Below are 24,615 nucleotides of genomic sequence, written 5' to 3'. Positions count from 1 at the left end.
ATACCAACCTGTGTGGCCGAAAAAAAAAAAAACAAAAACAAAAACAAAGAGAGATACCACTACACAACTGTTAAAATGGTCAAAATCTTGAACACTGACAACACTAAATGCTGGTGAAGATGTGGAGCAACAGGCTTATTCATTATTGGTGGGAATGCACAATGGTACAGCCACTTTGGAAGAGGGTTTGGTGGTTTTCTTAACAAAACAAAACATACTCTTACCATATGATCCAGCTGTCATACTCCTTGGAATTTGCCTGAAGGAGGTGAAAACATGTTCACACATGTACCTGCGCATGGTGTTTCTAGCAGTATTGCTTTGTAGAGAGCAATTGTTTCATAGCAGGATGTACTTCTTAATATTTAGGGAAGTAGCAATAATACTTCAAAAGTACAGAGGCATAATGACTGTTTAAATTGGGAGAATCTCTGTAAGTTTTAGGTCACTCCTGGGGGTACAGGGTAAGAAGCTGAATGAAGGTGTCTCCCATAGCTTTATCTGTCTTATACAACACAGAATTCACTAATCTGTGTTTCTCTGTTGACAGCACAGGCAGGATGAAATACATGTCCATGAATTCACTGTTGGAGTGCAAAGCAAAATCAGAGGAAAATCATGTGGTTATGTCAAAATGTAAACTGTGCAAGAAGTAAATTATTTCTGACTGGGTTCTATTAAGGAACTCAAACTTGATTAATTTGTGGCCCAGATAAGCATTTACCTCTAGCAATTACATGCCACTATTACAGTGATTATTTTATAAAAGCTAATAAACACTATCTGGAGTTAATATTTGCTCCTGGGGAAAGTTTGCCAAGAGCTTAGAATACATTTATGGAAGATTTTGCCTGCTAGGTTTGTGCACAAAGTTTGAAACACCAAAATCCTTTTAGCATCAGTTATAATAAAAAAAAAGTTCGTGCATAAACAGTTGTATCCAGTAAAGCTGAAATATGATATAGAAATAGACAAAGCTTAGGAATTTTGCAAAACTGGCCAAATACTGTCCATCCCTAATGAAATCCAGCCAACTAATTCTGCAGTTGATTTGTCTCTGAAATGACCTCTGCTTAAATCTATACTGTGTAGCCTTGTGTGTGTCAGAGAGTCCTAAGTAAAATAACTCTTGTTAATCTAAAGATTAGACGGACCTTGCGCTAAAGAGACTGTGGCCTGTTGTTTTAACCTACCCAGGCCTGAGTAACAATGGGATATATGCTAATGTTCTCAACAGGAGAGAGTAAGTAACTTATTCATGACCTGTGTATCTGGTTAAGGGTCCAGTTTAATAATTTGTTTAAGTAGCGTTTTCTTTGACTTACACTCCAGGTGAACATACATAAGCAGGTATATTTGAATTTTAGTAAATGTGTTCGACATTCACACATCCTCTTAAATAGGCCAGGGATCCAGGAAAAACGAATAGTTCCTTATTATGGTATTATAATCAAAATATTGCATCCTTCTTACATTCACATATGATCGACATTTACATCAAAAGAATAAGCCTACTCATGACCCATGATCCCAGGTTGGCTACCGTAATTGTCTCTATTTACCTATAGATGTCAGGCTGGCCCACAAGGAACATGGGGTGAGTGAGGGTAGAGGGGGCCACCATCTGAGTCTTTGAAGTCATTCACTTTCTGCAAACTTCATTCATTCCTGAAGCTCTCAGGCCTCTTTGTTTATTGAGAAATTTACATAAGATGTCTTGTTGGTAATGCATAGAGAGTTAGATCCAAAACTTCTTCTTCCATTCTATAATTTGGTGCACGCCTACAACATTCTTCTTAGGGCAAAAGATTATAAAAAGATGTCTTATAAGCTAGGCTATGTGTATGTATCTATCCTGAGAAGGTATCGAGAGAAGGATGCTTTGTAAAGTACTGAAGTGTGTGTGTTTCTTCTATGGAGAGGATGGGTCCTTTGGGGGATTAAATGAGTAAGTGCATGAAACATGCTGACAGCTACTACACGTAGCCTCCACCAAGCATAGAGGCTACTTTGAGGGGCTGAAGAGGCAGCTCTAACAGTCTTATACTCCCAGCTCAGGGGCATTAGGAGGGAAAACAGAAAGGACACACGTGCTAAGGAACCACAGGAAAGAACCCTAGACATCAACAATAACCGCTGCTTTAAATGAATTATTTGCCTCCCTTAACAATATACATTAGAGCAAAGTCTCTTTATAATGACATTGCTACTTCAAAGAAGTATTCTTCAAAGAAGAATAAAAAAATTGGAGCAATTTGGGAGTGTAATCTGGGGAATTTTTCATCTGCTTAGGGCTTTGAAGCTAAGGGCCATGCATCTTCTTTATACCATAGGAGCTGCCACCAAAAGATTGTTAATGACCAATCATTATTCTTCCACCTAAGAAAGCATTTCTCTTACTGCCTCAAACTACAGGTGTAGGGAAATAGATGAGCAACTATGGTGTGTGTGTATGTGTACTTGTGCATTAGTGTAGAGTACATCAATTCCGCTGTGTGCAAGTGAAGACTTGAAAACCTCCCATTCCCTTCTTGTCAGAAAAGCAACCATGTTGTGTCTCCACAAAAGTAGCTTGGGACATAAGGATGTGGCTTGTGCTGCTCGCTGGTTCTTCTAAAAATTTATCTTGGAAGCCAGGAGTACATGGAGCTATTGAAGCATTGTTGTGGGAATTTAGGTTAAAGGTTAAGACTTACTTCTTATTTCTGATCTGATCTGCTCAAATATCACCTCTTTTGTGGAGCTTCTCCAAAATGTGAAACTCTCATTTCTGTGTTCATAGTACTGATTATATTCATTTAATCATCACGTTTAGATGGTGTGTGTGTGTTTCTTCCGTTAGACTATGAGCTCTTCACTTAACAAACATGAAGAAACAACCTAAGGGAAGGGAGACGCATGAAGAAGGGTCCTGCTGAAGGGAAACCTCTAGATGGAAATCTTCTCTGGGGAATGGTAAGTGTGGACCAGTTGTCCCCCATCCCAACCCCTCCCCCAGCCCGAACAGAACAGAGTTTGACCACAAATGCTGGACAGACCAGAAGTGCACGTTAACTCTTTGCAGACAGACTAGGCAAACGCTCATTTCAGAAGTCCTGGCTCAGGTCAAGAGGAAGTGAAAGTGAAAAGGTGGAGGTCTGGGCCAAGTGCAGGCTCTGCTCCCACAGTCTGGTACCCACAGCAGAGGGAGAGCTTCATGCTGCACTTGGTGTCTTCATCTAGCAAATGTGCAGGTTGATGGAGATGCTTCTCCATCCTAAAATCCTGTGATTCTGGGAAGGATAAAATGATCATCTCTTTCTCTCTTCAGAAGGTTTTATTAGTTTTGCAAATACTTCTTAATCCAGAAGACTTCAACAGCTGAACGTGCAGAGTTGTATTTTCTTTTTACAGAGGTTTTACTCTGAGAATTGTAATTGCTGGTACAGTTATATAATTTGTGTGATCTCTAGGGACACTAGTATTGATTGTTTATGGGGTGATTTACATTTTCTTTTAGATTTTTGAATTTTAGATTTATTTTTAACTTTTAAAGGAAGTTTGAAAATTTATCTGGCACGCTGGATATTTTCCAATGGAAACACTTGCTTAATTTCTTAAGCATTAAGATTACACTCTCAGAAAAGTTGTTTAGAACCTTCTTTTTTATTTTATTTTATTTTATTATTATTTTTTTCAGTACACGGGCCTCTCACTGTTGTGGCCTCTCCTGTTGTGGAGCACAGGCTCTGGACGCGCAGGCTGGCGGCCATGGCTCACGGGCCCAGCCGCTCCGCGGCATGTGGGATCCTCCCGGACTGGGGCACGAACCCGTGTCCCCTGCATCTGCAGGCGGACTCTCAACCACTGCGCCACCAGGGAAGTCCAGAACCTTCTTTTTTAGAATCACATCTCTGCTATAATTTCTCTTCTAAAAATCCAAATGTTGCAATAGTTGAAAAATATCTTCTTGAGTTTCTCCTTGCCTGTAGTTTTCTGATTATGTTTTGTTATAGTTTTATTGAGATATCTTCACACACCATATAATTCACCCATTTAGAGTATACAGTTCAGTGATTTTAGTATATTCACAGTTATGGAACCATCACCAAAAACAATATTAGAATATTTTCATTAGTCCTAAAATAAATACTTTTCCTTTAGCTATCGCTCCCCAAGTCATTCCATTCCTGTCTTCAACTCTAGGCAACCACTGATCTACTTTCTGTTTCTTTTGATTTGCCTATTCTAGAAATTTCATATAAATGGAATTGTATATTATGCGGTCTTTTGTGACTGGCTTCTTTCACTTAGCATAGTATTTTCAAGGTTCATTCATGTTGGAGATGTATTAACACTTCATTTATTTTTATGACTGAATAATATTCCACTGTATGGATATGCCATATTTTGTTTATCCATTCATCAGTTGATGGTCAGTGGGTTCTTTCCATCCTTTGGCTATTATAAATAATGTTGCTATGAACATTTGTGTACAAGGATTTCATGGATATATTTTCATTTCTCTTGGGTATATACCTAAGAGTGGAATTGCTGGGTCAAGTGGTAACTCTGTGTATAATCATTTGAGGAACTGCCAGACTGTTTTCTAAAGTAGCATATAACATGTTACGTTCCCACCAGCAGTGTATGAGGGTTCTAGTTTCTCCACATCCTTGCCAACACTTGTTATAACCTGTCTTTTTGATGACAGCCAGCCTAGTGAGGTGCAAATTGATATTTCATTGAGGTTTTGATTTGTATTAATCTGATGACTAATCATGTTGAGTATATTTTCATGTGATCATTGGCCCTTTGTATATCTTCTTTGGGGAGATGTAACTATCTTTTTAAGCATGTTCTCTTGGGATACACAGCATAGTTCCATTCGTCTTCTGCCGTCTGGTGGCCTTGCAGGATAGGCCAATTGGCAAATAGGTTCAAGTCTGGAGATTTGGGGAAACACAGTACAGTATGTTTAATGACACATCAGTTTTATTACTCTGTGACTCCATTTTAAAAAGTAAGTAATATATAACAACTTTTATGAGAAAGCACTATTTGTCATTATACATTCCCAGTGAAACATGATACAGTTCAGCTCTCAACTTTAATGTCTTCATTTTATATACTTGATTAGGATAATTTTAGTTTTCATAATATTATCTTTAAACATGATGAAACACTACTGGTTCAGGACAAATCAACTTTAAGTACAAAGTTTCTAGTTTATCTTAGAAATACTAGCAATCAAATCAGAGAATTAAAGTAAAACAAATGCTCAAGATTAAGTTTCTTCTGCTCCAGAGGCCACTGCTGAATTCTAAGGAACAACATTTCTGTTCTTTCTCTTTGGATCTCCTACCAAGAGTTCACTGCCAATTTACCATGTGGTTTTCATATAGAGGGAGTTCATGGCAGTGCATCAGACTGAGTTCTCATCTCTTTAGATTGATTTCTTCTAAAAGCATGTCATTAGTCATGCCTTAAAAACCTTTTCTAAGAGTAAAGCTTCTAGTTTGGGTCTCACTCCTGATTTAGTTCACACCTGGGAAGTGTAAGTAAATTAGCTCTGGATCCTAGACTAACTCTTCTTCTCTGTCTCTTTCTGCATTTCTTAAGACTCTGTTTGTTGCTGGGGATTAAAACAAATCAGTAATACCTAGTCATAACTCAATGAATGAGCAGGGATGTGTACAAGGTGCTAATGCACCAGTGAAGTTGCTGTGATGGAGAAGAACACAGGGGACTGAGAAGCATATGGTGCTCAGGTGGCCAAGTCTTGCAATGCTGGAGATGTTGCGGTCAAGGTTGCACAGAGGAGGAGATAACAGAGTCCACAATAATGAATAGGTGTTATCAGGTAGACAAATAAGAGAGGGCGTTCTAGGGGAAGGGCCAGAATGATGCAGGCCCAGAGGAGTGACAGAGTGACTAGTCCGTGAGACTGGAACTGGGCATATGTAGGTGGGCTCCCTGGAGGAGTTGGGCTGGAGAGAATAACAAACGCCCTTCTCAGAGGCACTATAGCTTATATTTTTTTCTTCCCGTTGACCTCGGTTTTACTCTCTGGGACAGCAAAGAGTGAATTGAATTATTCTTTCATGAGAGCTTTTCACAGATTTGACAACGGTGCTAATAGCTCTCCCAAGTCTTGTGTTTTCCAAAGGGAACATTCCTCATTCCTTCATTTTTTTTCTCATATGGATAGGTTTCCAAGACCTTCTCCGTCACACTTTTCTCTGTTGGATAGGCTTCAGTTTGTAAAATTTCTTCTGAAAATGTGGCTCCCGAGGCAGAATCCAGAACTCCAAATGTGGTTTGCACAGTGTGGTGTCTTGGGGCTATTTTTTCCTCTGCCGTGAGTGCTAAACACTGGCATCCAGTCATATCCACACAGGTGAGCTCATTTCTAACCTCTGAACCTTGTTGACCTACTAAACTAGGTTCTTTCACCCTTGGTCATGTCACTCGTTGACGCAGAAGCAGGACTGGTTCTTTATAAGTATTTCTTTTCGTCTAGTTAATTTTGGCTCATGTTTCCCAGGAATGCCAGAACCTTCTAAAATCCTGATCCAGCTCTCTAATAATGTCTCGGTGATCTCCCTCCACCTAGTGTCATCTGAAGATTTCAGAGTAGTGAAATATTCTATTTGTCTCTATCCAACAATATGACAAAAATATTGATAACAATCAGGTTGAGTACAGAATCAGCCAATTAAAAATTGATGTTAGTTCTTCAGGGTTTACATGACTGTACTGAACTAATATTTGTGAAACTGACTAGTTTAGAAAGTGATGGACCTTCCCTGGTGGTGCAGTGGTTAAGAATCCACTTGCCAATGCAGGGGACACGGGTTAGGGAAGATCCCACATGCCGCGGATCAACTAAGCCCGTGCGCCACAACTACTGAGCTTGCACTCTAGAGCCCACGAGTCTCAATTACTGAGCCTGTGCGCCTAGAGCCCGTGCTCCACAATAAGAGAAGCCACCGCAATGAGAAGCCCGCGCACCGCAACAGAGAATAGCCCCCGCTTGCCGCAACTAGAGAAAGCCCACACGCAGCAACGAAGACCCAACGCAGTCAAAAATAATAAATAAATAAAATAAATAAATTTGTGAAAAAAGAAAAAGAAAGTGGTGCTCACTGTTTGATAAACAGACACACCAGAGCAGCATTTCTGAGTTAAATCTGGGGATTTCTTCTACCACAATAAACTGAGATGCTCTTCAAATGCAAATTCCTGAGCCTCCATGGAGACTTACTGCACCAGGCCCTAGAAGATATGCATTTTAACAGGCGAGTCAACCGAGCACTGGGGCTGGATGATGGACAGTGGTCTAGGACAGGCAGTTTGCATCTGGTTTAGTGTAATGAGCTGTGACATTTTTTTCGGGCAAATATGTTTGGAGTGATGTGTTGGTTGAGTGATGCCAAAGAGGTTTTTGTTGCATGTATAAAAAATCCAAAATCTATGATTTCCTCCCTATGATCTAGCCTTCAGCCCAGGCCAAGGAGCATCTTTGCCTCCTATCGGGGGTGCCAGCATGATTTCAGCATTATTGCCGCTTTAGTCACTGCTATCTTGGGAGCATGACTGTTCTGCATTGGCTGCATGAAGTGGCTGATCTCACCCTTGAGCACAGCATCTCCAGCCCCATCAGACTCTGGAGCCCTGAGCCTCAGTGGGGCTGAGGCACAGCTCTTTCCATACCCCCTGCAGCTCTGACTTCACACCAGGGTAGACTAGATATGCTCGGGAAGTGTCTCCTGAAACACATATTTACTGAGTCACAGCTTTTAGATGCCTGCTGTATATTTACTCATCTAACATGGCTGCCAAGGTTCCACCTAGTCTCCTGTGACTCTGACACTACCGGGGATTTAAAGATCACTATTTTTAAAGCTATTTTAAAGTTGTGAATATCACACCTTCCCTCTCCTTAGAAGATTTTAATTACCTGTTTGTTAGACATACCTCTGTTCTCTGCAACTTTACTCAACTCCACAGGCTCTCTATTTTCGGAGTCAGTGTAAATTGTTCTTCAGGATTTCTGTAGGGAAGTCTCACTGTCTAGACTCTTTCCACTCCTGGTCAAGTCAAGAGCATCTGGAGGTCACTCTAGAACTTTCTGACATCTAGCTACTTCTCCAATTTCATGTGCTACTAAACTTTCTTATGTCAATGTCTCTTGAAATAGATCTCAAAGACTTTTTCTTGCTTCTTATTTATAAAACTAGTATATCTCCATTTCTACCATCTTCTTTTGACTATAACACCAAGAAGAAAAAGCTCTTTAAAAAATGAAGATTTTTTTTTTCTGATTGTGAAAACAAGCATGGTCATAGTTGAACATTTATTATACATAGAAATGTAGAAAAAATCAATTATACCACCAAAACACTACCACATTTTGATTTAGTTTAAATCTTCCTCAGTGCACATTTATTTTCACAGTTGTCATCATCCCTTATCTAAAATTTAGTATCCTTTTTTCACTTAGCTTATTAGTTCCCTGTTTCTTGTCATTATATAAACATCAAAATAAAAATTACTATGTAGTTGACCCTTTTGTTGATCATTTATGATGCTTTTTATAAATAACATCATGAGGATTATCTTTGATATCAAGGTTTTCTCTCTATATCTCTCTTGAGTAATTTCTTCAAGATAAAGTGAAAGAAGTGCTATTATTATACCAAGAGGGCATTTTTAAGGTTCTTGATACATATTTCTAAATTATTTTCCAAAAGAGTTGAAAGTATTTATTGGCATGATTTATCCTAGGAAAAGCATGGTTACACATTTGAAGGTGAAAAGCATAGTATTCTATATTAGAAGAGAGATGAAAGCATTTTCATAGTTGAAGCAGGTCTCAGGATAGGTTCCATGAATATAAGGTTTAGAATGCTCAGCAAATCCCTTATACATTGGGCATGATATGGTTACCTTCCCAAAGAGAGTGAGGAACACCAACGGTATATACAAAAGCTATTATGTAGACCTTTTGCTTTTTGGTTTTGACTTTTTAATCACTGAGTCATTCTCACAGCTTCCTTTTAAGAGCAAAGAATGCCAAGTGTAATACATCTGCTTGATGCTTTGTGTGTATTACCTGGGAACAAGTTTACATAGACAAATCCCTAAAAATCTCAAATAGAGGTGATAATCCAAGAAGTTTGCTCTTTGGAGGTAACTATTTTGGTCTTGTAATATGATAAAGGGTTTAATTGCTGCCTTTCAGAGGACTCAGCTATTTTTTTCAAACCATAAAAGTAGAAATGAAATTCAGGTACGGTAAAATGGAAATAACAGAGAATTGAGGACTTGGGATAGGCTATCAAAGTAGTTATTCCAGGCTAATTCGCACTATGGCCCTACACAGTATCTGCACACCCAGACTTCCCCAGCCAGGCTGGAGGAAGGGAAAAGATCTGGGGCCAAACAAGGTGGGATTAAGATTGTAGTCCTGCTACTTTCGTAGGCACTTGAGAAATTTACTTAACTTCTCCAAGCTTCATTTTCCTTATCTGTCAAAACAGAAAAAAATTAAAATAAATAACACTTACTTTTAATCTAGTAGATTAAGTGAAACAACATGAGTACTTCACGTGAATTGTAGTGCACACATAGACATTATTCAACAAAGGTCTATTTCTTCTCTCTTCTATCTCTGTACAGCTCCCAAATGTATGACATAATAATCCTGCCTTGCCCTGCTGTTTCCAAAGTTCAGAAGATACTTCAGTGCAAACTGATCTCTTTCTTCTCTAATCTGCTAACCATCATGGCTTGGGCCATTAATCCTTTGCTTTTATAATTTTTTTTTTTTTGGCTACGCTGTGTGGCATGCAGAACTTCAGGACCAGAATGGACCCACACCCCCTGCAGTGGAAGTGTGGAATCTTAACCACTGGACCACCAGGGAAGTCCTAATCCTTTGCTTTTTCTTTGGAATTTTCAAGCACCAGCCAAATCATTCTCACAGATCCCTGGAAGAATGTTTGGTGCCATAGTAATATTTTTATTATATGTTTCTGTGTCATCCCAACTAGATCCTCTTCTCTTCTAAAGGTCAGGAAATACATCTTTGCATTCCCCCAGGATCCTAGCACTGTTTCTGAAATTTAACAGACCATGAGCAAGTGCCTACGGGTTAACTGAACGTCCAACATTCATTCAGTATCCCACATATCTTTGAAAAACTTACTCTCCTGGGTGCTAGAAATGTAGTCATGGATGAGACTGATAAAATACTTACCTCCTGGTGCTCCAGTGCTTGTCCACCATCTCCATGCAGGAGCAGCTCAAAAGTAGAAGAAAGCAATATGCATGGAGCTTGAGGTGGAGGACTCATCTGGAGATTGAATGCTCATTGTCGAGCAATTAGGAGGAGACAGAAATGATCAATTATCTTATCAAAGGAAGGGATTCTGATGGACGTTGTTGATGCTCAGTTATCAACCCTTCACCATGCTCCCCATCCCTCTTCCAATGGCTCCTAGAGTGGTAGAGAGAAGAGACATACTAGCAGAAAGCTACAGTTGTGTGGTAGGTGCTACTTACAGGTCGTGCAGGATCCTACAGAAGCACCTAGGGAGGGCCCAAGCCCAGAGAACCAGGGAGGCTTCTCATAGGAGATGACATACCAGCTGAGCAAGGAGGTACATAGGCCATGTAAGAGGACTGAGAGTAGGTGCTTCACAATGAAAGTGCCATATGTGAATAAGCTTGGCGCCCCAGAGGGTGTCATATCTTTGGAGAGTTGAAAGTGGTTGAACATGGTTGGAAAATACAGGGGGTGGGAAGTAGTGAGTTACTTGGCTGAAGGCTGAGCAGGTGAGGAGCCAAGAAGGGCACTGTAAACTTTATAAGAGTTTGAACTTTATCCCGAGAGGATTAGAAAAAAACTAAAATGCTGTGATCTTTGGGGTAACATGATTGTAACAGAGCATCCCACTGATGTGCAGAGAGTAGATGTGATCAGGACAAATGCAGGAGGGGAGACCTTGGGACTGTTGACACCATCCAGGAGAGGTAAGAGTACCTTCTGGGCTACAGCAATGCGGGTAGGCTAGGAGAGAATTGGGCATATTTGGAGATAGTTATAAGGTAGAAGCAAAAGGGCTGGCTTAGATGCGGACATTTGAAAATTGTATGGAGTAAGGATTACACTTAGGTTTCTCATTTGGGTGAACAAAATGGGAATGATTTTTTTCACTGAGGGAAGGAAGACAAATAATTGAATTCTATCAGGAAGATCATGAGCTGGAAACACTCTGAATTTTAGATGTTTGTGGGATATCCCAAGTGGAGTTATGCAACTAAGAAATCACGTGTTGGAGAATGAAACTCAGGAGTTTACTCTCTGACCTGGAAATGAAGATGTTAGAGGCATGCATGTATAGAAGAAAGGAAACCAAGGAAGTAGATGAAGATTCCCAGAGAAAATGCAGGCAGTTAAAAGAAGCACATGATTACAGTATTTATATGCAACAGATAATCAACCGCAGACATGGTCAAAAAGGTTATGCTACATTGTTACTCATTTTTTTTTTTTAAATACTTATAGAAGCCATTTATTGAGCACTTACACTGTTCTTTTTTTTTTTTTTTTTTCACCATATTTTTTAATTTTTTTTATTTTACAAATTTAATCAGTTATACATATACATATGTTCCCATATCCCCTCCCTTTTGCGTCTCCCTCCCACCCTCCCTATCCCACCCCTCCAGGCGGTCACAAAGAACCGAGCTGATCTCCCTGTGCTATGCGGCTGCTTCCCACTAGCTATCTACCTTACATCTGGTAGTGTATATATGTCCATGCCGCTCTTTCACTTTGTCCCAGCTTACCCTTCCCCCTCCCCATATCCTCAAGTCCATGCTCTAGTAGGTCTGTGTCTTTATTCCTGTCTTACCCCTATGTTCTTGATGACATTTTTTTCTTAAATTCCATATATATGTGTCAGCATACAGTATTTGTCTTTCTCTTTCTGACTTACTTCACTCTGTATGACAGACTCTAGGTCCATCCACCTCATTACAAATAGCTCAATTTCATTTCTTTTTATGGCTGAGTAATATTCCATTGTATATATGTGCCACATCTTCTTTATCCATTCATCCGATGATGGACACTTAGGTTGTTTCCATCTCCGGGCTATTGTAAATAGGGCTGCTATGAACATTTTGGTACATGTCTCTTTTTGAATTATGGTTTTCTCAGGGTATATGCCCAGTAGTGGGATTGCTGGGTCATATGGTAGTTCTATTTGTAGTTTTTTAAGGAACCTCCATACTGTTCTCCATAGTGGCTGTACCAATTCACATTCCCACCAGCAGTGCAAGAGTGTTCCCTTTTTTCCACACCCTCTCCAGCATTTATTGTTTCTAGATTTTTTGATGATGGCCATTCTGACTGGGGTGAGATGATATCTCATTGTAGTTTTGATTTGCATTTCTCTAATGAGTAAAGATGTTGAGCATCCTTTCATGTGTTTGTTGGCTGTCTGTATATCTTCTGTGGAGAAATGTCTATTTAGGTCTTCTGCCCATTTTTGGATTGGGTTGTTTGTTTTTTTGCTATTGAGCTGCATGAGCTGCTTATAAATTTTGGAGATTAATCCTTTGTCAGTTGCTTCATTTGCAAATATTTTCTCCCATTCTGAGGTTGTCTTTTGGTCTTGTTTATGGTTTCCTTTGCTGTGCAAAAGCTTTGAAGTTTCATTAGGTCCCATGTGTTTATTTTTGTCTTTATTTCCATTTCTCTAGGAGATGGGTCAAAAAGGATCTTGCTGTGATTTATGTCATAGAGTGTTCTGCCTATGTTTTCCTCTAGGAGTTTGATAGTGTCTGGCCTTACATTTAGGTCTTTAATCCATTTTGAGCTAATTTTTGTGTATGGTGTTAGGGAGTGATCTAATCTCATACTTTTACATGTCCCTGTCCAGTTTTCCCAGCACCACTTATTGAAGAGACTGTCCTTTCTCCACTGTACATTCCTGCCTCCTTTATCAAAGATAAGGTGACCATATGTCCGTGGGTTTAACTCTGGGCTTTCTATCCTGTTCCATTGATCTATCTTTCTGTTTTTGTGCCAGTACCATACTGTCTTGATTACTGTAGCTTTGTAGTATAGTCTGAAGTCAGGGAGCCTGATTCCTCCAGCTCCATTTTTCGTTCTCAAGATTGCTTTGGCTATTCGGGGTCTTTTGTGTTTCCATACAAATTGTGAAATTTTTTGTTCTAGTTCTGTGAAAAATGCCATTGGTAGTTTGATAGGTATTGCATTGAATCTGTAGATTGCTTTGGGTAGTAGAGTCATTTTCACAATGTTGATTCTTCCAATCCAAGAACATGGTACATCTCTCCATCTGTTTGTATCATCTTTAATTTCTTTCATCAGTGTCTTATAATTTTCTGCATACAGGTCTTTTGTCTCCTTAGGTAGGTTTATTCCTAGATATTTTATTCTTTTTGTTGCAATGGTAAATGGGAGTGTTTCCTTGATTTCACTTTCAGATTTTTCATCATTAGTATATAGGAATGCCAGAGATTTCTGTGCATTAATTTTGTATCCTGCAACTTTACCAAATTCATTGATTAGCTCTAGTAGTTTTCTGGTAGCATCTTTAGGATTCTCTATGTATAGTATCATGTCATCTGCAAACAGTGACAGCTTTACTTCTTCTTTTCCCATTTGGATTCCTTTTATTTCCTTTTCTTCTCTGATTGCTGTGGCTAAAACTTCCAAAACTAGGTTGAATAAGAGTGGTGAGAGTGGGCAACCTTGTCTTGTTCCTGATCTTAGTGGAAATGGTTTCAGTTTTTCACCATTGAGGACGATGCTGGCTGTGGGTTTATCATATATGGCCTTTATTATGTTGAGGAAAGTTCCCTCTATGCCTACTTTCTGCAGGGTTTTTATCATAAATGGGTGTTGAATTTTGTCAAAAGCTTTCTCTGCATCTATTGAGATGATCATATGGTTTTTCTCCTTCAACTTGTTAATATGGTGTATCACATTGATTGATTTGCGTATATTGAAGAATCCTTGCATTCCTGGAATAAACCCCACTTGATCATGGTGTATGATCCTTTTAATGTGCTGTTGGATTCTGTTTGCTAGTATTTTGTTGAGGATTTTTGCATCTATGTTCATCAGTGATATTGGCCTGTAGTTTTCTTTCTTTGTGACATCCTTGTCTCGTTTTGGTATCAAGGTGATGGTGGCCTCGTAGAATGAGTTTGGGAGTGTTCCTCCCTCTGCTATATTTTGGAAGAGTTTGAGAAGGATAGGTGTTAGCTCTTCTCTAAATGCTTGATAGAATTCGCCTGTGAAGCCATCTGGTCCTGGGCTTTTGTTTGTTGGAAGATTTTTAATCACAGTTTCAATTTCAGTGCTTGTGATTGGTCTATTCATATTTTCTATTTCTTCCTGAGTCAGTCTTGGCAGGTTGTGCATTTCTAAGAATTTGTCCATTTCTTCCAGGTTGTCCATTTTATTGGCATAGAGTTGCTTATAGTAATCTCTCATGATCTTTTGTATTTCTGCAGTGTCAGTTGTTACTTCTCCTTTTTCATTTCTAATTCTATTGATTTGAGTCTTCTCCCTTTTTTTCTTGATGAGTCTGGCTAATGGTTTATCAATTTTGTTTATCTTCTCAAAGAACCAGCTTTTAGTTTTATTGATCTTTGCTATCGTTTCCTTCATTTGTTTTTCATTTATTTCTGATCTGATTTTTATGATTTCTTTCCTTCTGCTAACTTTGGGATGTTTTTGTTCTTCTTTCTCTAATTGCTTTAGGTGCAAGGTTAGGTTGTTTATTCGAGATATTTCCTGTTTCTTAAGGTGGGATTGTATTGCCATAAACTTCCCTCTTAGAACTGCTTTTGCTGCGTCCCATAGGTTTTGGGTCGTCGTGTCTCCATTGTCATTTGTTTCTAGGTATTTTTTAATTTCCTCTTTGATTTCTTCAGTGATCACTTCGTTATTAAGTAGTGTATTGTTTAGCCTCCATGTGTTTGTATGTTTTACAGCTCTTTTCCTGTAATTGATATCTAGTCTCATAGCATTGTGGTCGGAAAAGATACTTGATACAATTTCAATTTTCTTAAATTTACCAAGGCTTGATTTGTGACCCAAGATATGATCTATCCTGGAGAATGTTCCATGAGCACTTGAGAAAAATGTGTATTCTGTTGTTTTTGGATGGAATGTCCTATAAATATCAATTAAGTCCATCTTGTTTAATGTATCATTTAAAGCTTGTGTTTCCTTATTTATTTTCATTTTGGATGACCTGTCCATTGGTGAAAGTGGGGTGTTAAAGTCCCCTAATATGATTGTGTTACTGTCGATTTCTCCTTTTATGGCTGTTAATATTTCCCTTATGTATTGAGGTGCTCCTATGTTTGGTGCATAAATATTTACAATTGTTATATCTTCTTCTTGGATTGATCCCTTGATCATTATGTAGTGTCCTTCTTTGTCTCTTCTAGTAGTCTTTATTTTAAAGTCTATTTTGTCTGATATGAGAATTGCTACTCCAGCTTTCTTTTGGTTTCCATTTGCATGGAATATCTTTTTCCATCCCCTTACTTTCAGTCTGTATGTATCTCTAGGTCTGAAGTGGGTCTCTTGTAGACAGCATATATATGGGTCTTGTTTTTGTATCCATTCAGCCAGTCTGTGTCTTTTGGTGGGAGCATTTAGTCCATTTACATTTAAGGTAATTATTGATATGTATGTTCCTATTCCCATTTTCTTAATTGTTTTGGGTTCGTTATTGTAGTTCTTTTCCTTCTGTTGTGTTTCTTGCCTAGAGAAGTTCCTTTAGCATTTGTTGTAAAGCTGGTTTGGTGGTGCTGAACTCTCTCAGCTTTTGCTTGTCTGTAAAGGTTTTAATTTCTCCATCAAATCTGAATGAGATCCTTGCTGGGTAGAGTAATCTTGGTTGCAGGTTTTTCTCCTTCATCACTTTAAGTATGTCCTGCCACTCCCTTCTGGCTTGTAGAGTTTCTGCTGAGAGATCAGCTGTTATCCTGATGGGGATTCCCTTGTGTGTTATTTGTTGTTTTTGCCTTGCTGCTTTTAATATGATTTCTTTGTGTTTAATTTTTGACAGTTTGATTAATATGTGTCTTGGTGTATTTCTCCTTGGATTTATTCTGTATGGGACTCTCTGTGCCTCCTGGACTTGATTAACTATTTCCTTTCCCATATTAGGGAAGTTTTCAACTATAATCTCTTCAAATATTTTCTCAGTCCCTTTCTTTTTCTCTTCTTCTTCTGGAACCCCTATAATTCGAATGTTGGTGCGTTTAATGTTGTCCCAGAGGTCTCTGAGACTGTCCTCTGTTCTTTTCATTCTTTTTTCTTTATTTTGCTCTGCAGCAGTTATTTCCACTATTTTATCTTCCACCTCACTTATCCGTTCTTCTGCCTCAGTTATTCTGCTATTGATCCCATCTAGAGTATTTTTTATTTCATTTATTGTGTTTTTAATCGATGCTTGATTCGTCTTTAGTTCTTCTAGGTCCTTGTTAACTGTTTCTTGCATTTTGTCTATTCTATTTCCAAGATTTTGGATCATCTTTACCATCATTATTCTGAATTCTTTTTCAGATAGACTGCCTATTACCTCTTCATTTGTTAGGTCTGGTGGGTTTTTATCTTGCTCCTTCTCCTGCTGTGTGTTTTTCTGTCTTCTCATTTTGCTTATGTTACTGTGTTTGGGGTCTCCTCTTTGCAGGCTGCAGGTTCGTAGTTCCCGTTGTTTTTGGTGTCTGTCCCCAGTGGCTAAGGTTGGTTTAGTGGGTTGTGTAGGCTTCTTGGTGGAGGGGACTACTGCCTGTGTTCTGGTGGATGAGGCTGGATCTTGTCTTTCTGGTGGGCAGGTCCACGTCTGGTGGTGTGTTTTGGGGTGTTTGCGGACTTTTTATGATTTGAGGCAGCCTCTCTGCTAATGGGTGGTGTTGTGTTCCTGTCTTGCTAGTTGTTTGGCATAGGGTGTCCAGCACTGTAGCTTGCTGGTCGTTGAGTGAAGCTGGGTGCTGGTGTTGAGATGGAGATCTCTGGAAGATTTTCGCCGTTTGATATTATGTGGAGCTGGGAGGTCTCTTGTGGACCAGTGTCCTGAAGTTGGCTCTCCCACCTCAGAGGCACAGCGCTGACTCCTGGCTCCTCAATTTGGGATGATTTGTTGTCTATTCATGTATTCCACAGATGCAGGGTACATGAAGTTGATTGTGGAGCTTTAATCCGCTGCTTCTGAGGCTGCTGGGAGAGGTTTCCCTTTCTGTTCTTTGTTCTCACAGCTCCTGGGTCTCAGCTTTGGATTTGGCCCCGCCTCTGCGTGTAGGTCGCCGGAGGGCGTCTGTTCTTCGCTCAGACAGGACAGGGTTAAAGGAGCAGCCTCTTCGGGGACTCTGGCTCACTCAGGCCGGGCGGGAGGGAGGGGCATGGAGTGCGGGGCGTGCCTGCAGCGGCAGAGGTCGGCGTGACGTTGCACCAGCCCGGGGCGGGCCGTGCGTTCTCCCAGGGAAGCCGCCCCTGGATCCCTGGACCCCGGCAGTGGCAGGCTGCACAGGCTCCCGGAAGGGCGGTGTGGACAGTGTCCTGCGCTCGCACACAGGCTTCTTGGCAGCGGCAGCAGCAGCCCCAGCGTCCCACGCCCGTCTCTGGGCTCCGCGCTTTCAGCCGCGACTCGCGCCCGTCTCTGGAGCTCCTTTACGCGGCGCTCTTAATCCCCTCTCCTCGCGCACCAGGAAACCAAGAGGGAAGAAAAAGTCTCCTGCCTCTTCGGCAGCTCCAGAGTTTTCCCGGACTCCCTCCCGGCTAGCTGTGGCACATTAGCCCCCTTCAGGCTGAGTTCTCGCCGCCAGTCCCAGTCCTCTCCCTGCGCTCTGACCGAAGCCTGAGCCTCAGCTCCAGCGCCGCCCGCCCCGGCGGGGGAGCAGACAAGCCTCTCGGGCTGGTGAGTGCCGCTCGGCACCGCTCCTCTCTGCGGGAATCTCTCTGCTTTGCCCTACCCAGGTATGTGGGGAGTTTCTTGCCTTTTGGGAGGTCTGGGGTCTTCTGCCAGCGTTCAGTAGTTGTTCTGTAGGAGTTGTTGCATGTGTAGCTGTATTTCTGGTGTATCTGTGGGGAGGAAGGTGATCTCCGCGTCTTACTCTTCCGCCATCTTACCCGGAAGTACCTGTTACTCATTTTAACTTACTCCTTTTCCAATTATTTATTTATTCATTCATGTATTCATCTTTTTTATTTCTTTATTCATTTATGCATTCAGTAATCATTTGTTAAGCCAGGCATTGAATTAAACTCTGAGGATTCATAGATCAATGAGATAGAGTTTCTGCTCCAAAAGGGGAGTGAATCTAGTTCAACAGCAAAGAACTGTAATGACTGCTCAAGTCATAAGTACTTTTATGTTCCTAAGGAATTATTTGGATCCAGGTTCCTTACCTACTCTGGGAATGCCTTCAGAAGAATGTAACCCTTGAGTGGCAACTTGAAGGACAGGAGAAATAGCCTCAAGAAAAGAGTGAGGAGGTCGTGGGCTATTTCAGGCTATGGGAACCAGTTGCCCCAAGCTCTGATGCATGAGACACATGATCCTTTGAGAAATTCTAAGTTGTCCAGTGTGGCTCAGCCAAAGGGTACTGCTGACATGTGGCAGGAGCTGAGATAAGAGGTGGCCCTAGGAGCCTGTGATGAAGACTCCATGGGCCAGAAGCGGTACTTTAAGCAAATCTTGGAAGCAGTGGGAAGCCACTAGGAAGTTTTAATCTGGGAGAGACAGATTAAAACAGAGAAAGGTACTCTCTCTTAGAGCTAGCAGTCCTTCTGCAGCAGGACTATCACTCTAGAACCAACCACTGGAACAGCACAAAATGACAGAGAGTATCCATCAAGTATTAAATTGTGGGCCACATACCTTAAGGACATTAGGGCCTTAGAAGAGGAGCCATCAGAAGAGCAGCTAAGAGAAATCGGGGCTTCCTGGAGACAGGACTTGAGCTGGGTTTGGAAGGCTGTGGGTTATACACTCAGGGTTTCAAGAGTATTCAGTAGGGGAACAAACTGTCAAACAGGCCATGGGCTTGGGGATTCTGCCTGTCTTCCCAAACCATCATGCCCATTTAAGATTTTGGATTAGGGGACTGTCATAATCACAGGTTATTTGTGCCCTATGACTGCCATCGAAAAACTCCCTGGCACATCTTTCACTCCCTGAACATTCGATGGTTTCTTTTGATGGTGTTTTAGAAGTTTCTAGCCCCTGGGAGATTCAGTGCAGGGGATGCTGGCCTCCTTCTCCAGGGACTGCTGAGCCTGAGCGGCAGGGGAGCTAAAGAAATGGCCCAGACCCAGCCATGCTGACAGCCTCCCCTTGCTGGGGGACCAGTGGCTCACAGAGCCTCAATCTAGAGCCAGGTTTGTGATTAGAGGGGCCTATTACTGAACAACTGCCCATATCACATCTTGGTCTGAGATGCTTTCAGGCTGAGGACCAACAGCTCCACCATCCCCAGAGAAACTGACTCTGTATTGTATGTCTGGTTTTTATTTCTTGCATTGACAGGGATGTTAAGATAGAGCATAAAGGAGGCCCCTGATGCTTATTCCAAAGCTGCAGCAATACTTGGGGCACTGCAGGCTGCCACAGAGGCACAGGGGCTATTGGCCAGGGGACTTAATGGAGTCATAGCCCCTCTGTTGTAAAGTGTATTATTGCTCAAAAATATTCCCAGCTGAAAGCTCTGGCTTGACAACTGCCTTCAGTCCCTCAGTTGGAACGACTCACTATGACCCTCCTCTTTGGTGCATTAGGCTAAGCTTCTCCTTTGGAACTCCGTCCTCAGCTCTGCTCACTCCCACTCACTTTGTTTTCAGTGTCCTCATAAATCTTGGTGTGACACTTCTCCCTCCAGCCCCAGTGTCCTGGAATTCCACCTCTCCAGAACAAATCAGACTGGTCTGTTTTAGGCAGGCTGGATGGAGGGAGTTATGCTAAAGGCTCTAATTTCCTCTTCATAGGGATGAATTTGATGCTTGGACATATCATCTAAAAAGGCAACCTCAGTAGCTGGGGTTGGCATACCCTTGTCCACCCTGGAGATGTTGGCTGGAGTGTTGGTGTCTGGGTCTTGGGCAGAGCAGTCCTAGACAGACAATTCTCTGGTAAACCTTCCCTGCCTGGGGAGTTTTGAGGGCCAACCACCCATAGATGAGAAGGGAGTAGCAGCAGAAACTCATTTCTATTCTGTCCCAAGGGCCTGAATCTTTGTAGGGGGCAGCTGAACTGCCTACAAGACTTCTCAATCTCAGAAAGAGCTGGGACATTACATGTTCTTCCTGCCAACTGCAGTTCTGGGAGTGTGTGGAGAGTTCTGAAAGGCTTACATTTATTTTCCACCACAGAGATGAGTCTCCTGGCTTTTCTCAAACTTGACATGCATGAACAATGCCTGCTGTGAGTCTTGCTTCTTCAAAAGGAAATAAAGACTCTTAACTGGCTAATCTGTCTGTATTGTATATTTGCTTGCTGCTACCACATCCCCAGGTATTCCTACCATCACTGGGTAGGGAGTGTTGGCAGAAAGTAAGGAATGATGAGGCTGCGGTCCCATGAAAGTGCCATTGCTATTAGATTCTGACCTCTGTTTACTGCAGTGCTGTGACTTACCATCAGTTGTACACCGTAAGGAACAGAATAACATTTCCTTATAGTATTTTAGAGCTGTCGTACTTTTTTATTCAAACATACATATGTATATTAAATGTATACATATGTCTGATAAGAAAAAACAATAAAAAACTAAACCAGATACAGTTCTTAACCTAGACATAGGATCCATGTAAAAAGACTTTATAGATTTATGACAAGATAATAAAATATTGAGCATGAGAGAGAGAGAGAGACAGAGAAATGTATTGCTAATAAAGATGATGGAACCTCACTGTGGGAGGTGAGACTGTGGCAGGTGAAAGTTGGCTGGTGGAGGTGAGAATGGAGACAAGCAAAGAGTCTCCCCATTGCATTGAGGCTCAGCTCTGTATTCCTTATGTTGGCCTTTAAAGACTGCCGTAGACTGTTCCCACTACTGACTCTACTTCACCCACCCAGCCTCTTCTCTCCACCAAGCCCTATCTCCCACCCACCCCTTAACCACACAGGCGTGTGGAGCCCCATCATTCCTTGGACTGGGCGCCATCTTGTCCTAGGCTTCAGCTTATGCCTTCCTTCCTTCTGAGTGTCGTTCCACTGTCTGTCACATCTGAAGCCAGATGGTATTTCCATTCTTTCAATATCAGTGGGTTAGAACTTCCAGGATCTGAGACAAAGAGCATTTGCAAGTTTTACCATTCTCCCTCGTCCCTTCCAAAATGCAGTGACCCAGAATATCCAAACATCACCGGCACTGTGTTGGAAGAGTTTACTAATGTGAAGCTGCCAAAGGGTTGAGACCCTTTTTAGGACATCCTAGGCTTCAGAACTCCAGACAAATTCTCTTCTGCTTCTCCACTTGGGAAAATGCATAATTCATCAAAGCTCAGCTCAAAAATCATTTCTGTGTGAAGCTTCCTGTCATCTTGCACCCTGCACCCCACCTGGGGTAGACTTAATCTTGCCTCCAGAGTTCTTACCATCTGGAGTCAAGCATTTTAATAAAGTCTTTTCATATGTCAGTGCTGAAACTTGGGTGCCCATCTCTCCCCCTCTGTGTACTTCTGAGGGGAGGGTCTGAGCTTTGCTCATCTCTGAACCTCCATCAGGATGCCTAGCTCATCAGACACGAATATAAGGTGTTGCTCTAATGAATGAATGAGCTACCTGTAACTGGAAGGCTGGAGGAGAAGGCAGAAATGACATAGTTAGAAATTCTCTGTCAATGCAAATGACTGGAGAAGATTTACATAAAACTGTGAGGAGAACATGAGTGCAGAGTTAAGTAGACCTTTGTCAGACTAGAAAGACCAATCGATGGTGTCCACACTTTCCCTATCCCTGCAAGTAATGAAGAGTGACGTGAGCGAAAGATTGTGACATCAGTGTTAGCCCTTCCAGGGGGCATCCAGGAAAAGAACACAGGACTTTATTCAGCTGATGTGTGTGTGATGGGGAGAAGAGGGAGGGAGAAAGGGTCTTGTCGCAGGTTCTATCGTTTGTATTCCCTCTGATTCTCTGGTTCCTCAGTCACAGAATGGAGACCAACGTACACCCCATGGGGTCATTGTGATTAATAACTGGGCCGGGGTCATGAAAGCATCCAAGCACATAGTTGGTACTTAAGGTTTTTCTTTGCCCACAGTCACATTTGAGCTGAGAAGACAAGCATTTGACTGCCAGCATCTCCACAATTTCATTCCCTGGTGAGAGCAATAGCAGCTTCAATTTATCAAGTGCCTACTACGTCCCAGGCTCTGGGCTCTTTCTTTCTGTGCATTATACTCAGTACTCAAACCCCCGAGACAAGGACTATAGGTCTGTCTTTATCCTGCTGGTGTAAAAACCGAGGTTCAGAGACAGTAACAGACTTGCTCAAGAACAAATGGTCTGAGGTTAAACGTGGCTCTGCACCACATTTTAACAATTTGTTTCCACCTCACGCTGGATCGGCCCTCAACCCACATTCACCTTTTCTACTTGGAGAAGTCAAAAAGCGAGAGCCTGTACTTCTCAGCAGTGAGGTTTTTTTCATTTTTTTTGAGTAAGTATTTATTCATGTTGAATAAGTATTTCTGTAAACTTTCTGTTTTTCTTTTTTTTTTGAGTATAACTATTTTTTGAAATTTTTATTTGAGTATAATTGATTTACAATGTTGGGTAGGATTTTGAATGAGAATTGTCTCCCTGCCATCAGAAATAGCTGAGTGAGATTTGGAAGGCAGCTTCCCAGCTTCCGTCCCTCTGGTCTGCTCAATGATAAGCACCCATTTCCTTGTAGCAAGTATTTTTGTGCTCCAAATATCTTGAGTAGTTTCTCTTTCCTGCACTGGATCCTGGCACCCACAATCACAGAGCTAGATTTAGATTGGAACTCCTGAGTAATGAGCTCCAATAATTATGCACATAATCATGGCATCATTTGCATATACTTACCCTCTTTTACATCATCTTACCTTTTCTTTTTACCCTTAACATAATAGATTTTTTAAAAATAGATCATAGATGATGTCTGATTTTTTTCCCCTCTGAAACATGTCATTTGACCTGTAAGAGTAAACAGAGCATGACGCTGAGATGCTGAGGAATACCCTTCTCGCCCAGTGTGAAGCATCTTTACTCCAAGAAGTCTGAGCTTATATTGAAGAAGGATGTCAGCTCTGGGTCGTACACTGGACCTTGAATATAAGCACTACTCATTGAACTGACTGTGCTATCTTATGAAATTAATCAAATAATGTAGCGATGGTGATTGTGAGTGACATGAGACAGAACATGACACTTTGCATTACGTGACTTGTCTCAGGCCAGGAAAAGAGTGATGGAAGAAGTAATACTTAAAGACATTAAAGTTAGACATGTAGAGTAGTTTATAGTTATGCACGTGGTCTGTCCCCGGGCATAATCTGAATGCATGATAATGTTACACACTGCAGCAAAAGTATATATATTGACATGTTGGGATTCTACGCTTTCCTCCTCCCCTCTGCAGCTCTGACCCCAACAGAGTATCAAGAGGGTGTCTGCTCCACTTGTTTCTCTTGCTGGAATTTTAAAGGAAGAAAACATGATGACTGGGAACGTTCTTTCTAGAAAAGCAGCCAGGCAGAGTAAGAACTCAGCTCTCGAGGGCTCTACACCCTGAGTGGTTTGGGAAAACAGAGGGATGGGGGGAAAGACAGGTTCATAGTGTATTGTGGAGGGGGAGATGGAAGAGGCAGGCAATAAGACTGGGTATCGTGAGTCATGGTTTTATAGGGTTACAAATAAAAATAACATTTTAATAAGGTTTTATATGTGGGTTTCGAGGATTAGGAAAAAAGAAGGAAAGAGAAGAAGAGGAAATCATTCAAACAACATATACTTTATAAGCATCAGTTTTGTTCTGGGCTGGGCATTGGATGCTGGATAAAAAAGATGACCAGTATACTGGTCCTTCTCTCAAGTAGCACAGGAATGATAGAGATAAATATATTTGTACAAGGAACTGAGAGGCATAAGTATTAATAGAGGAGGTGTTACCAAAGTGCTTAGAGATTCTGAAGTTGAAAGCATTCCATGTCATCATACAGACAGTTGAGTAAGACCTCTATGTGAAGATGCAAGGGAGAGTGGAAGAACAAATCACTCCACCAATATTTGGGGATTAACAAGATGAAGAGTTTGGCTATAATGAAATAATAATTCCAGCAATACTAGGCACCTAAACAACAACACACATTTAGTGATCGTTTGCCATGTAGACGTTGTACTAAATATTTACAAAGCATTACCTCTCTTCATCCCCAGGTCGACCCTGTGAATCCATGAGTTAGAAACTATGATTGTCCTCATTTTATAGAAGAAGAAACTGAGCTTTCATTGGGTTAAGTGACTTCTTGTGTGTCACACAGCTGCCAAGTGCTAGAATTGGGATGGAGGCCCTTAGGCTCCACTCATGTGGGAAAGCAGGAGC

The sequence above is a fragment of the Mesoplodon densirostris genome, chromosome 14 (assembly GCF_025265405.1).
Source record: "Mesoplodon densirostris isolate mMesDen1 chromosome 14, mMesDen1 primary haplotype, whole genome shotgun sequence".
Classification (NCBI taxonomy): Eukaryota; Metazoa; Chordata; class Mammalia; order Artiodactyla; family Ziphiidae; genus Mesoplodon; species Mesoplodon densirostris.
This window is presented reverse-complemented; position numbering follows the sequence as displayed.